The 12,921-nt window shown below is 39.7% G+C and overlaps 1 protein-coding gene across 2 annotated transcripts in view; it reads left to right on the top strand.

Annotated features, from left to right (window-relative positions):
* Nucleotides 1-12,921, top strand: part of NRIP1 (nuclear receptor interacting protein 1) — a 79,164-nt gene that overhangs the window by 8,349 nt on the left and 57,894 nt on the right. Inside the window, exon 1 of one of the 2 annotated variants that reach the window (XM_083500695.1) lies at nucleotides 6,196-6,325. The exons of the other annotated variant lie outside the window; for it this stretch is intronic. The gene's annotated coding sequence lies outside the window, so the exon portion shown is untranslated. Of the gene's footprint in view, nucleotides 1-6,195; nucleotides 6,326-12,921 lie in introns of those variants that run through there. 2 annotated transcript variants of the gene reach the window in all.

A 12,921-nucleotide genomic window follows, 5' to 3' on the forward strand; every position in this document is an offset into this window, starting at 1 on the left:
AATATAAACCAAATAAACAGGCTGAATCAGGTCCGGTAGATTTATGGCACTGAGAAGTTTTCTGACTCAAATGTTTCTGAAAACATCACTGGTTAGTGCAAAAAAAATTGTTACTTTTTTAACTTGTGAAGTTGGTCAGAGTTTGATAAAGCTAATAATTTTCAGTTGTCAGCTAGAGTGATTCAGGACAACTATTTGTCTTCTATTTGAAAGAAGCCTCGATAGCAAGAAGCTCTCTCTCTCTCTCTCTCTCTCTCTCTCTCTCTCTCTTATTTGTTGTTGGTTAGTCATGTCCAACACTTCGTGACCCCATGGACCAGAGCACGCCAGGCACTCCTGTCTTCCACTGCCTCCTGTAGTTTGGTTAGACTCATGTTGGTAGCTTCAAGAACACTGTCCAACCATCTCATCCTCTGTCGTCCCCTTCTCCTTTTGCCCTCAATCTTTCCCAATATCAGGGTCTTTTCCAGGGAGTCTTCTCTTTTCATGAGGTTGTCAAAGTATTGCAGTGTCAGCTTCAGGATCTGTTCTTCCAGTGAGCACTGGAATGGATATGTTTGATCTTCTTGCAGTCCATGGGACTCTCAAGAGTCTCTCTTGATAATACTATCTCCTAAATTTGCAAATGATCTCCCTGATATGGAATAAAATATATTGTCCTGTTAAGGAACAATGTAATTAGTATTGGTGAACCATAGCAGGGAAATTAAAACTTTTATAACACAATAGTGCTGCTGTAATCATTTTCATTAACGTATGCTGATATTATAAGGTTTGATAACTGGTGGAAGAAGGATATTAATTGTAAGTGAGGATCTGCAACAAAATGTTGCAGTGTATCACTGCCTATAACTGGAATAGTCCAATTCAGGTTTCTAGCTGTGTGTTGGAATTCACACAGCTTTTTCTTTCCCACCCTTTTGAAACCTCATCTCCCTGTGCTATATAGCGCTAAAGAGCTCAGGATTTCTATGGCTTCAACATGTGTAGGTCCTGAAAGTTCATAGGACCATTGTGTGTGTGTGTGTGTGTGTGTGTGTGTGTGTATTAAAATGCCTTTTTCTTTTAATTTACAAATTTATCTGCTTCTGTGAACCCAGGAAGTCCCACAAGTATGGAGAAACCACTAACTTGTTTTTGAGTGGCCTCATTTCACTTCCAAATTGATAGGCAACTTTCCAGCTAAGTTCCGCAGGGCAGGGATATTGTTGAAAGAAGCATACTGAAGTAGTTTAAACAACAGTACATTCTATTAAGTTGTGTTGTGTCTTTAGTTTAAGAATGCAACTCTTGCATCAGTGCCATTTCCCACTCTTCTAGAATTTTTAGGGGGGGTGTGTGTATGGAGGAGACCTATTATACTTGGGTAGACAAACATAACACTTCTGTTTTCTGCAGCTTGGTTGGCATTTAATATTTTGCAGCAAATTTTTAGTTTAACATATTTGAACTTGTACTAGATAGGGTTAATAGGTTGGCACAAAAGGTCAAATTATAAGGCATTAGGCTTAATTAAGGGAGAGCAGGAGTGGCAGGAGTATGTGACAGTTAAATGGGTTTCCCACAGACTAATGTCGGTTACAGTGCAACCATGCCTCAACTTAAGTGAGTTATTTTGTGGAAAGGGCAATAGTGATTAACAGTTTGACATGCTAGACATTTCTAGCCAATCCCATCTGTTTTAGAGGTTAAGAAAGCACACCTTTATGAGCTGATGGATTGATTTGTGTGCCTGTCTGCTAAAGATTAGAAGTCCAAGGCCAGTGCCGTAAATGTCAGTTAAAGAATGTTGCACTTTCTTAGTAGTTCTTTAACTGTCAACTGTTTTGTGCTGAGGCTAACTGCGGACATGCAGGTAGAATAAGAACCACACTTCTCAACCACCAGAGCAGGTGGTGTAAAGAGAACAGATCTGCTGTAGGTATATTTGCTAAAATTCTAAGAACATAACAGCAGTGTCCCATCTAGACCACAATCCTATTCTCTCAGTGGCAAGATAGATATCAGTGGGAAGCCTTCTCATTTTGAACTTGTGCTGTTTTGTAGAAAATTTTTAAGGGCTTTTCTTAATGCGGAAATAAGTTTCTTAGCGTCTGCATGCATGCACATGAATATTGATTTTTCTGATCTATTTAAAATGCTTTGTTGAGAAGGTAGCACTCTAAGCTTTCCAAAAACATAAACAATCCACCCTCTTTGGATGCCTCCAAAGGAAAATGTCCTACGTTAGTATGCAAACGCTCGCTTTGAGCTGCCAGGATGAGCTTGTAAGACTAGAGTGCATATGCTGCTTGCCCACCTACATGCCTATCGCTGCGTCCCCTTTTCAGTTCTTAAAGCATTGCCATTGAACTGAAATGCCTTCAAGAAGTGCCTTCAAGATGCTTCATTCTGCTGCTGCAACAGGCGCTTTAGCAAATTGCCTACACGCCTAGCATCATGTGGGGTGGGTGATAAGTGCTTTACGACATCGTAGTATACCACCAGCTAAACGTTGTGGTATGGCAGTATATCACTTGCTGGTGGCAGGTTGGGGGCTCTGTAAAACTGCTTGGCTGAGGAAAGGGCAGTGGTGCACTTTTCAGCCAAGCAGTTTAAAGAAGCGAGAGAGGAACAAGCTGTATCGGTGCCTTGCTGGTGCAGCTTGTTTCTCCGTCTGCTGCGGTATGAGGGGCTGACTGTGATGGTGATTTCACTGGTGAAACTGCCCCCGCTCCTGAGTCCCTCTGTCTCCAGCACCCAGCTCCAGCTTGTTTTTCCTTCAGTGCACTGGGCACTGGTAGCAGAGGGACTCAGGAGGCGGCGGTTCCACCTGTGATATACCACTGAGTGAAGCCATCATTGCGGTCTGCCCCTCATACCAGTCCTGGTGTGATATATTGATATACTGATATATTGCCCAGGCCTAGTAGCATCTTGAAAGCACTTCCTCTTAGGTGGTGATGGAAGAGGTTAACTGTGCAACAGAGGCATGTATGGAGAAATATCAAAGGGAATGGGGATGCTGAGAAATGGGGAAACTGGTGATAGGGCTAGAGTAGATAGGAAAGGGGAATGTGGATTCAGAGATGGTCAGAGGGATTGGAAGACAGTGGCCTGGCATTAATGCTAAGCAAAGCTATGGCTTAGTGTGAATAAGCTAGCATACAGATATACAGTTGAAAAAAATCATGGCTACCTTGCTCCCAAGCTGCTCCTGCTGCTACCAGGACCTAAACCATGCTTTGGCTTAGCATTACATATAAGCCTAGGCTCATGGTTTTTCATTCCGGATAGACCATGAGGCTTGCTCTTGGCTTGTGGTTTGTTTGTGATTGGCAAACTAGGAGCCAGGGTTCAAACTTAATACCAAGTTACACATCTGTTAGTGGCTTCTGGTAGTGCAGCAGGAGCAGCGGAGCAAAGTATTTTCTAATAGTGCACCAGCATGCTAGCTCATTCACACTGCAATTATAGAATCATAGAGCTGGAATAGACCACAAGGGCCATCGAGTCCAACCCCCTGCCAAGCAGGAAACACCATCAGAGCACTCCTGACATATGGTTGTCAAGCCTCTGCTTAAAGACCTCCAAAGCAGGAGACTCCACCACACTCCTTGGCAGCAAATTCCACTGTCAAACAGCTCTTACTGTCAGGAAGTTCTTCCTAATGTTTAGGTGGAATCTTCTTTCTTGTAGTTTGGATCCATTGCTCTGTGTCCGCTTCTCAGGAGCAGCAGAAAACAACCTTTCTCCCTCCTCTATATGACATCCTTTTATATATTTGAACATGGCTATCATATCACCCCTTAACCTCCTCTTCTCCAGGCTAAACATGCCCAGCTCCCTTAGCCGTTCCTCATAAGGCATCGTTTCCAGGCCTTTGACCATTTTGGTTGCCCTCCTCTGGACACGTTCCAGTTTGTCAGTGTCCTTCAGATGCTATACTCCTATTGATGCAGCCCAGAATTGCACTGGCTTTTTTAGCTGCCGCGTCACACTGTTGGCTCATGTCAAGTTTGTGGTCAACCAAGACTCCTAGATCCTTTCACATGTACTGCTCTCAAGCCAGGTGTCACCCATCTTGTATTTGTGCCTCTCATTTTTTTTGCCTAAGTGCAATACTTTACATTTCTCCCTGTTAAAGTTCATCTTGTTTGTTTTGGCCCAGTTCTCTAATCTGTCAAGGTCGTTTTGAAGTGTGATCCTGTCCTCTGGGGTGTTAGCCACCCCTTCCAGTTTGGTGTCATCTGCAAATTTGATCAGGATGCCCTTGAGTCCATCATCCAAGTTGTTGATAAAGATGTTGAATAAGACCGGGCCCAAGACAGAACCCTGTGGCACCCCACTAGTCACTCTTCTCCAGGATGAAGAGGAACCATTGATGAGCACCCTTTGGGTTCGGTCAGTCAGCCAGTTACAAATCCACTGAGTGGTAGCATAGTCAAGACCGCATTTTACCAGCTTCTTTACAAGATATCATGGGGCACCTTGTCGAATGCCTTGCTGAAATCAAGGTATGCTACATCCACTGCGTTCCCTTCATCTACCAGGCTTGTAATTCTGTCAAAAAACGAGATTAGGTTAGTCTGACATGATTTATTTTTCAGAAATCCATGCTGACTATTGGTGATCACAGCATTCCTTTCTAGGTGCTCACAGAATGTTTGCTTAATGATCTGCTCCAGAATCTTCCCTGGTATTGCTGTCAGACTGACTGGGCGATAATTATTTGGGTCCTCTTATCATTATGTGACTTAGCATTATGTGCAAAAGGCCACAGAGAGATAGGGATCCAGAGAATGAATAAAAAAGAACTCACCTGGGTATACAGACCAAACAAAGAATCTGTTCTATACATGCTGTCATGTTCCTGTCCCTTTGTGTGTGCATACATGTGAGTGGACATGAGGGCATGTGCACTGGTATGAAAGTGTGCCTGGAAAGAAGTGTGTGTGTGTGTGTGTACGTGTACATGTTGTGTGCACACTCAAAGTTTCATCCCTTCTGCTTTCCCCTATACATTAACACTGCTGTTTGCTAGTCCTTCCCTATTTTATATATTTTCCAATGGGTTGGTTGATCTAGGGCCACATTTTTCAGGTCCATATATAGACTAGGTGGAGATTTAAATCTTCCAACTAATTACACATACTATTTCTGGTAATTTTAGCTTAGTGAATGACTCATGGTGCCATCTTTATTATTTATAAAGGGTGGGTGGATATTTGTAAAAGGTTGTATGCTGTCTGAATTTATCTTTAATTCAATCCTATTTATTATGTTACCATCTTCAGTCACATCATACTAAACCAGGGGTCAGCAACCTTTTTCAGCCGTGTGCCGGTCCACCATCCCTCAGACCATGTGGTGGGCCGGACTATATTTTTTGGGGGGAAATGAACGAATTCCTATGCCCCACAAATAACCCAGAGATGCATTTTAAATAAAAGAGCACATTCTACTCATGTAAAAACACGCTGATTCCTGGACCTTCTGTGGGCCGCATTGAGAAGGCGCTTGGGCCGCATCCAGTCCGCGGACCTTAGGTTGCCTACCACTGTACTAAACAGTCTACTTGCCTCAAGAATTATGAAGTGACAGAAGGCAGATACTGATAGAAATGAGGGTGCAACAAAAAGCTACCAAAGAGCAAGATACTCTGTGATCTCGGTGTACCAGCTGCTTAACTACTGTGTCAGATGGATTCTTATGAGCTTAAAATAAAATAAGCAGTGCAACAAGTCACTGCATACCTTATCACTTATATGATTTGTAGACTTGAGAAAATAACATCTCTTCTACTGCAAGACTATTAATACACTACTGGGGTAATAAATGTGATTTTTTTTTATAATGTTCAAGGATTCTGCATAGTTAAGGGTGTTCATCCTAATTAAAATCAACCAAAGGTCAAATTATGCAATATTCCCTGGCTGCATTTGTGTGTTGTTCCAGAGCTTCAAAGATAGCAACAAATAGATATTATAAACAGATATCCATTTTAAGGTGGTCCTGTAAATATTGATTCCTGATGTCAGTGTCACGCTAGTTCTTTAAAATGGAAAAAGTATGTTGTAAAAATATTTACGTATTTCAGCTAGGCCTGTAACTTTTATTTGATCAGCTGGTTGATATGAGTTTTAAAAGTTTTGATTCCTTCCAAAGAATTTGCCTTGCTAATCTGACACCATCTTGAAGCACCAAGGATAGAATACAAAAGAGGCTTCTGGAATGGATCCATTTGCTCTCAATGCTAGGAGTAGCAGTTAAGACCTCAAACTGGCATTACGGACCACCAGCCTATGTCATCAAAGAGAAGCAGGAGAAGGGTAGAATTGAAGAGGTGAGTTTGAGTGTGCAGCAGCGGCATGTAGCTACAAGAAGCTGCATGCATGAGAGCTATTAAATGGTGCTGTTCATCCTTTGACCAATTAGCAACTCAGGGCAAGCCTTACTCTAGGACAAGTTTTTGAGAAAAACGTGCAGCAGTGGCAAGGTTGCTGAGAAGGAAGAGGACATGTGAAGCCCAGTGTTTTTCAAGTCCTCAGTGTGAACGCAACAGGTAGCTGGAGCACAGTTCCTCTAGCTGTCCACTCAGGAGAGAGAGTTATAAAGTGACTTACTCCGGTGTTGAGTGAAACTCCCACATGAGAATAGTCATGCTGAATCAGATCAAAACTTCATCTAGTCCATCATTTTGCTCTTCATTCAGAGTGACCTAGGAGATATACTTCTAGGAACCATAAGCAGGACATAAAGGCAATAGCCCTCTGTCTTTCTTGTTTCATGGCAAATGATACTCAGTGGCATATCACCTATGAATCTGGAGCTTCCATCATGATTCATAGCCATTAATAGACCTCTCAATGAATCTGCAAGCCATCTCAGCCAGTGACTATCTTGTGACATCTTATGGCAGTGAATTCTATAAATGGAGTATGTATTATTTGAAAAGGCACTTCTTTGTGTGTGTACCCTAAATCTACTGCCAATCAATTTTACTGCATGACTCTGAATTTTGGTATTAGTTGTTTTTGCCCCTAAACTGGAAGAGCCCTGGGCATTGTAGTGTTTCCTTGTAATGAAAGTGTCCCAGTCCTCGAATTATTCATATTTCATTTTTTTGTGTCTTTTCTAGCTCAAACATATCTTTTTGATATTGAAAGACCAGAACAGAACACAGTATTCCAAGTGTAGATGAACCATCTATTTTTATAAGGGCACCATGACACTAGAAATTTTAGTTTCACCCCTTCCTTAAAGATCCCTATCACAGAATTTGCTGTTTTCACAGCTGCTGCACACTGATGACATTTTCATTGAGCTATCCTTCATGACCTCAATTTATTTCCTCTTTAGTTTCTAACAGTTCAGACCCCACCTGTGTACATATGAAGTTAGTATTGTTTTATCCCAGCATGCGTCATGTTTATTTACACTGGACCAAATTTGGTTTTTTGCACATTTAACCAGTTTAGAGAGATATTTTTTGATCTTTTTTAGTTCCTGAAAAGAGAATTCCAGCTCTCAGGTACCATAGTGTTCACTGATGGTGACTTTTCTCTGTTCACACAGGGTTCTGCTATAGAGCCAGTACACCTGTCACTTTTTCTTTTCCTGTCCCTTAAAATATGTATATGTATTTAAGGTGCAATAGAGGATACCACAAAGTATGCAGTTGCTTTGGTGTACAATCCTAGTTTAGCATTCTTGTGGTTGCATGCACAGCTGTATCACTGTGACAGCAGGATGTCTGGCCGCCTTGAGGTAATTTTTATTTGCTAAAGGGGAGCCAGATGAGTGGCTAATTAGAAGCCTAGATTAGGAAGAGGGAGGTAAATCAGCTTTTCAAACTGCAGGAGCCCTGTCAGAGAACAGTGGGGAAAATAGTGAGAGTTTTATCACAAACACCTTTTTCAACCATTGTAACACTGATGGAATTAACTCCCACACACAACTTTTGAAAGTGCAACTAAAGTGATGAAACTGTGGTAACTTGGCTACCTTTCTAGATGCCCTGGTAGTGTTCAGATTTATAAATTTTTAACTGATTTGCAGGTAGCAGTAACTATACTGTGCCTTATTTGAACATTCTGAAAACTATGGTGTACTAAAGAGAAGCCAATAACATGAATCACATTTTTGATTAATTGAAAATATTGGAATGGATTACTTTTGATTGCTGTTTTTATTTTCATATTATTTATTTTTATAAATTGAAATTAATAAAATATAATGATAAACATATATAAGGGAATTATTAACCAAAGAAGAATTAAAACCATATTGAACTGAAAGGGAAAAGCTGAAATGCCTAATTGAAAGCAGGACTATCTACATACTGTATACTTCTACATGGGAACAATGATGACATTGTTGATACAGTAACTGGTCTGTGGTGTTGAATTTTACTGGATACCAATCAGTAAAACAAGATCCAAGTATAGTTAAAAGAGTCATTAATGAAAGGACCTGTGTGACCATATTGGATGTGAAAGAACTAGTAAATAGTGAGGTGGCTTATGCAGAATTAGGTATTTTGGTGCAGTAAAGGCCACCTGATACCCATATTTCAAACGTTCTGAGGACTGTCCCACATATTTAAAAAAAGAAAGGCTGGCTGTAGTGTTTTTATGCCTAAGACTTTACACAGTTTTACGGGAAAATAATGATTGTAAAATGGTACAAAAGGCATGGAGGCAATAGGATGCTTTACAGAACTCAGAGATTAGTGGAGCTACAAGTGGTGTATATTCCAGGAAAATTGCTTGAAAATACCTATGGAATTTGATGGAATGAGGAATAGGAATTCTGGGAATGTTGATTTTTCTGCTATAAATTTTATTTATCTAATTTAGAACTGGAGCTGAATTCATTTCATGTAACAGATTACAAGAGTTTGGCATTTATTTATTTATTTTAAAAAAGATGTTAATGGTGTTTGGACAGAAAACCAGAAACTCCAGAAGAATGACATAAGGGCAATGCCCAATTAACAGAGTTCAATAATTTTAATCAATTAATTCACCCAATTAATTGATGAATATGACAGCCTTAATTTCAATATTTGCTGCTTCTGACAACTGATAGCACAGCAACTCTGCTTTATACATCAAATCCATATTAGTGTGCAGAAACAGCAAGCAATACTTCCTTTAAAAATGGGACGGGGAAGATAAGTGATAGTAGGCAGAACAGAAGTGAAGGCGGATAGCAGAAGCGTTTCATGCATCACATGAGTAGGTGCAAGGAAGAAAGCATTTCTGGGATAATTGTAACCTAGTGGAGTTGCATGGTGTTGAGTAAACTTTATTCCATACTTGGTGTTTCTAATGGTGTTAGTGCAGCAGCAAATATTAGAGATGCTGTGAACTGGAAAGTGGAAGAGGTAGCTGAGAATGAAGGAAGAAGCATACAAACCTGCAAAATCTTCCCAACATGCAAGCCACGATTTGGCCATGAAATTTGAATTGGGCATATCAGTGTGAACCTGCTTCAGCCTTCTTTGACAATCTGGAGGGAAATTTATTTGGTTTTATAGCTAATGCTTGAAGATAAATACTTTAAGAGACGCTTACATGATAGTCTAACGAGTTGCCCGTTAGCAGATGCAGTAGGTTATGATATTTTGTAGCAGATATCGCTTAAGTACCGTACGTTACAGTACACAGTAGTAGCTTGTTAATGTTCTGCTGAGGAATTCATACGTATCAACAGAACTAAAGAGCTGAATCACATGAATATTGTGGTTTTTCTCAGGAATGTGCATTGATCAGATAAAGAACAAGGTGATCCCTTACTTCAACATCCCTGTCTCAAAGCACTGTGACAGAATGCTCTGGTACAGTTATTCCCACAATTAGACATGGTGTCCACAAAATAACTCTTTCCCCATTTTGGAGTTTATCTTATATGGCAAGCTTGGGGGGAAATGTTAGAAATTTTGAAGACCTACTGTCTGCAGCATTTTTTTAAAAACCTGAATCTCCAAATCTCTTAAGCAATTTGGAGGAATCCCACCTTGACTCAAACTGGTCCTGAATTTGTCTGAAGTGGCCTGCTTAGCTTTAGGATTTAGCACACTTTTCTTACTCAGTATACTAAACTAATATACTAATGAACTTGATTGTGCACTGTGTGTTCAGCAGATCTGACGTCCAGTAATCTTGTTTTTAAAGCATGCCTTCTAGCCTGCACTATTATCATATTCACATAAAATATTCAGACTGCTGCATTGGTCGTTGGGTATTAAAAATTCTAATTTCTAGCACTTCTCATTTCAAGAAAGGAAAATCTATTATATAATTTTGCTATTAACATGTTTATTTTCTATCTAAGATGAAAAATGTAGACCTTTTTTTATTTGTTCATAATAATTTTGAAGAAGACACTTCCACAGCTGTATTGTATAAATTGCCCCTAATTATCTTTCTGTGTCTCCCTTACTTCTCCATAAGCTATGACCTTGTAGGCATTGACTTCAGTCTGGAACAATTTCAAAGTCATGTAAATGAATGTAATTAAGGTATTGCTTATTATCTTGCAGAGTTCAGAGGGAAGCACACTGGCTAGAAAGGTTTGTTTACTTAATACAGAAGGTCAGCTACAGTTAAATTTTACTGCCTAAAATGGTTTGGTAATGCTTTTATTTAGACCGAAATGTTTGGTAGTGCACATAATACATTTTTTTCACCTCAGTGCTATGACTTTTTTTATTTATTAAAGAATGTATTTGTATTCTTTAACATTCTTTTAGACCACTGAATCTATTTTCATGCTAAAACAACAAGAACCCAAGATACAATTTTTAACTCTTTATCCACTAAATGAATGCCTTTTGATGCAGTATATAAGAAGTTTTCCCCCTTTTTCTGTCATAGTTCCTAGGCAAACTTGTATGGCACATCATAACTGTCTGAATATGTTGGCTACCAAAGATGAACTTTTTTAATTAATTAAGAGCATTTTTTACCCTGCTCTACAACCAGAAAGGTTCCCATAGTAGTTTACATGCAGTCAATAAAAATAAGACAGTCCCTTCCTGCAGGGTCACAGTCTAATCAGTCAAATTCAGGTACCAATTCTTGCACAGTTGTTCTGATAATGACCAACTGGCATAGATCAGGGGTAGGAGATGCCTGATACAGGTGATCTTTTGATAAAGCATATGCTTCTGATGGAATGGCTGCCTCCAGGTAACAGTTGAGGGACAGGAACCCTGGTTTCCAACCAGGGAATGATTTACCAGCGGTCTGTTTCTTACTTCCCATCAGATCTTTTAGTAAGGGACATGGAAGGGAAAAATCAGAACCTGATCTTTGTCTCGCAGCAGCAGGAGGATTCAAGGCCTCTGATTCCAAGAATGGTTAGAGAACAAGGACTAACTCAGGATGGTTCCTGTCCACACCCTGAATCAAGCTTTCGCCTGCTTTCCCCCTCACTGGGATTTTTAGGATAGCACAGGATAGCAGATAAACCAAGGTTTGGCTTAGTGTGTTGTCCAAACCTGGGTTTGTGAGCTGTAACCCTAATAAGAAGATATACCTTTATCACAAACCTGCATTTGAACAACATGCTAAGCCAAGCTGGGCTAGGCTGACCTAAAAGGCAGCTATCATCTCTTCCTTGGAAGCCAGCACATTTACTCTAAGCCATGGTTTGGCTTCTCATGACATGACATGCAAATGCAACTGTAGTTATGAAGGGGAAGACACAGTGAAATCTTTGGCAATTACATAAACATAATTATATACACAGGATTGCCATCCTAATTTATAAATGCCACTGTGTCAGACAGCACAACTGCTCTTGTATGAATTTACAAAGTGGTAGAAGACTATAATCAGGGAATGAGAAGGGGTGTGTATTGCAGTTGATGGGACTAGTATGTTGAGCCACTGATTACCTTTTCCTTCTATTCATTGTAGATGGATTAATTTTTCAATTCTTAGAGTGCTATCATACTATTCCAGGGATGAGATTCGAGCATGTGGCTTTTTTCTTCAGTAATCCTGATAGACTCTGTACTTAAATCTGCTATCAAATTACCATATGCATTCTTATTAAGAGGAATTAGGCCACACAGACACCTTCTGCCATAACTGAAACTACAAATGTGATGAAAAAGCTGACTTTGCAAAAGGAAGAAAAGAAGGGGGAAAACCACCCCCATACTTTGCTGATAAAGAGAAAACATTTACTATTCTCAGTTGTTTTATTGTATTCTTTTTCCCTGGGGTCAGCAAATAGTTTTTCTTAAGTTGTCCCATTTTTATGACTTTTTTGAATGCAAGATGATTGCAGTTGGTAAGGAGAACATCTTACTGAGGTTTTGTTTTGCATAATTGCATATCTATGCTAAGTAGCTTTATAGTAACATATATGTATGTGAGTGTCCATTGTCAACTTTGTTGATTTGCCACCTGTTTTAGTATATTGACCCTAGACAGGGGCCTACGTTAGGAACTGACCATTTATATAAATTAGACAAGACAAGCAGAAGAAAGTGAAACAAGGCTAAGAAAAGCAGAGGCCAGGGGCAATGAAGATACACTAAATATATTCATTTGACACAACTTCTCTTGCTAAAATAGAAGTCAAGACAACAAAACCACGCTAATAATAAAAACTACAGATTATTAATCAAACATTAGGTGAAGACAAGGTTTTCTTCACCTAATAGCAGGGCTAGAGGTCCAAGGATAATAAGTAGGAACAAATGATGTTTTAAGATTCAGTGTAAAATTTATCTGTCTTGGAATTTACAAGGTGGTAGGTTCAATACCTTTACAACTAATACTTGAAGTAATGGGAGTAACGGCTCCTGTTTCTGAACACGTATGTATAATTAAGTGACAATTTTAATAATGCTCTTCTATTATTGGTGAAGCTTTTGGACCCTTTTACCAGTTGTGTCCTGTTTTTGCTTTCCGGGTTTCT

Source organism: Podarcis liolepis (genome assembly GCF_965112155.1).
Source record: "Podarcis liolepis genome assembly, chromosome: 4".
NCBI classification, from domain to species: Eukaryota; Metazoa; Chordata; class Lepidosauria; order Squamata; family Lacertidae; genus Podarcis; species Podarcis liolepis.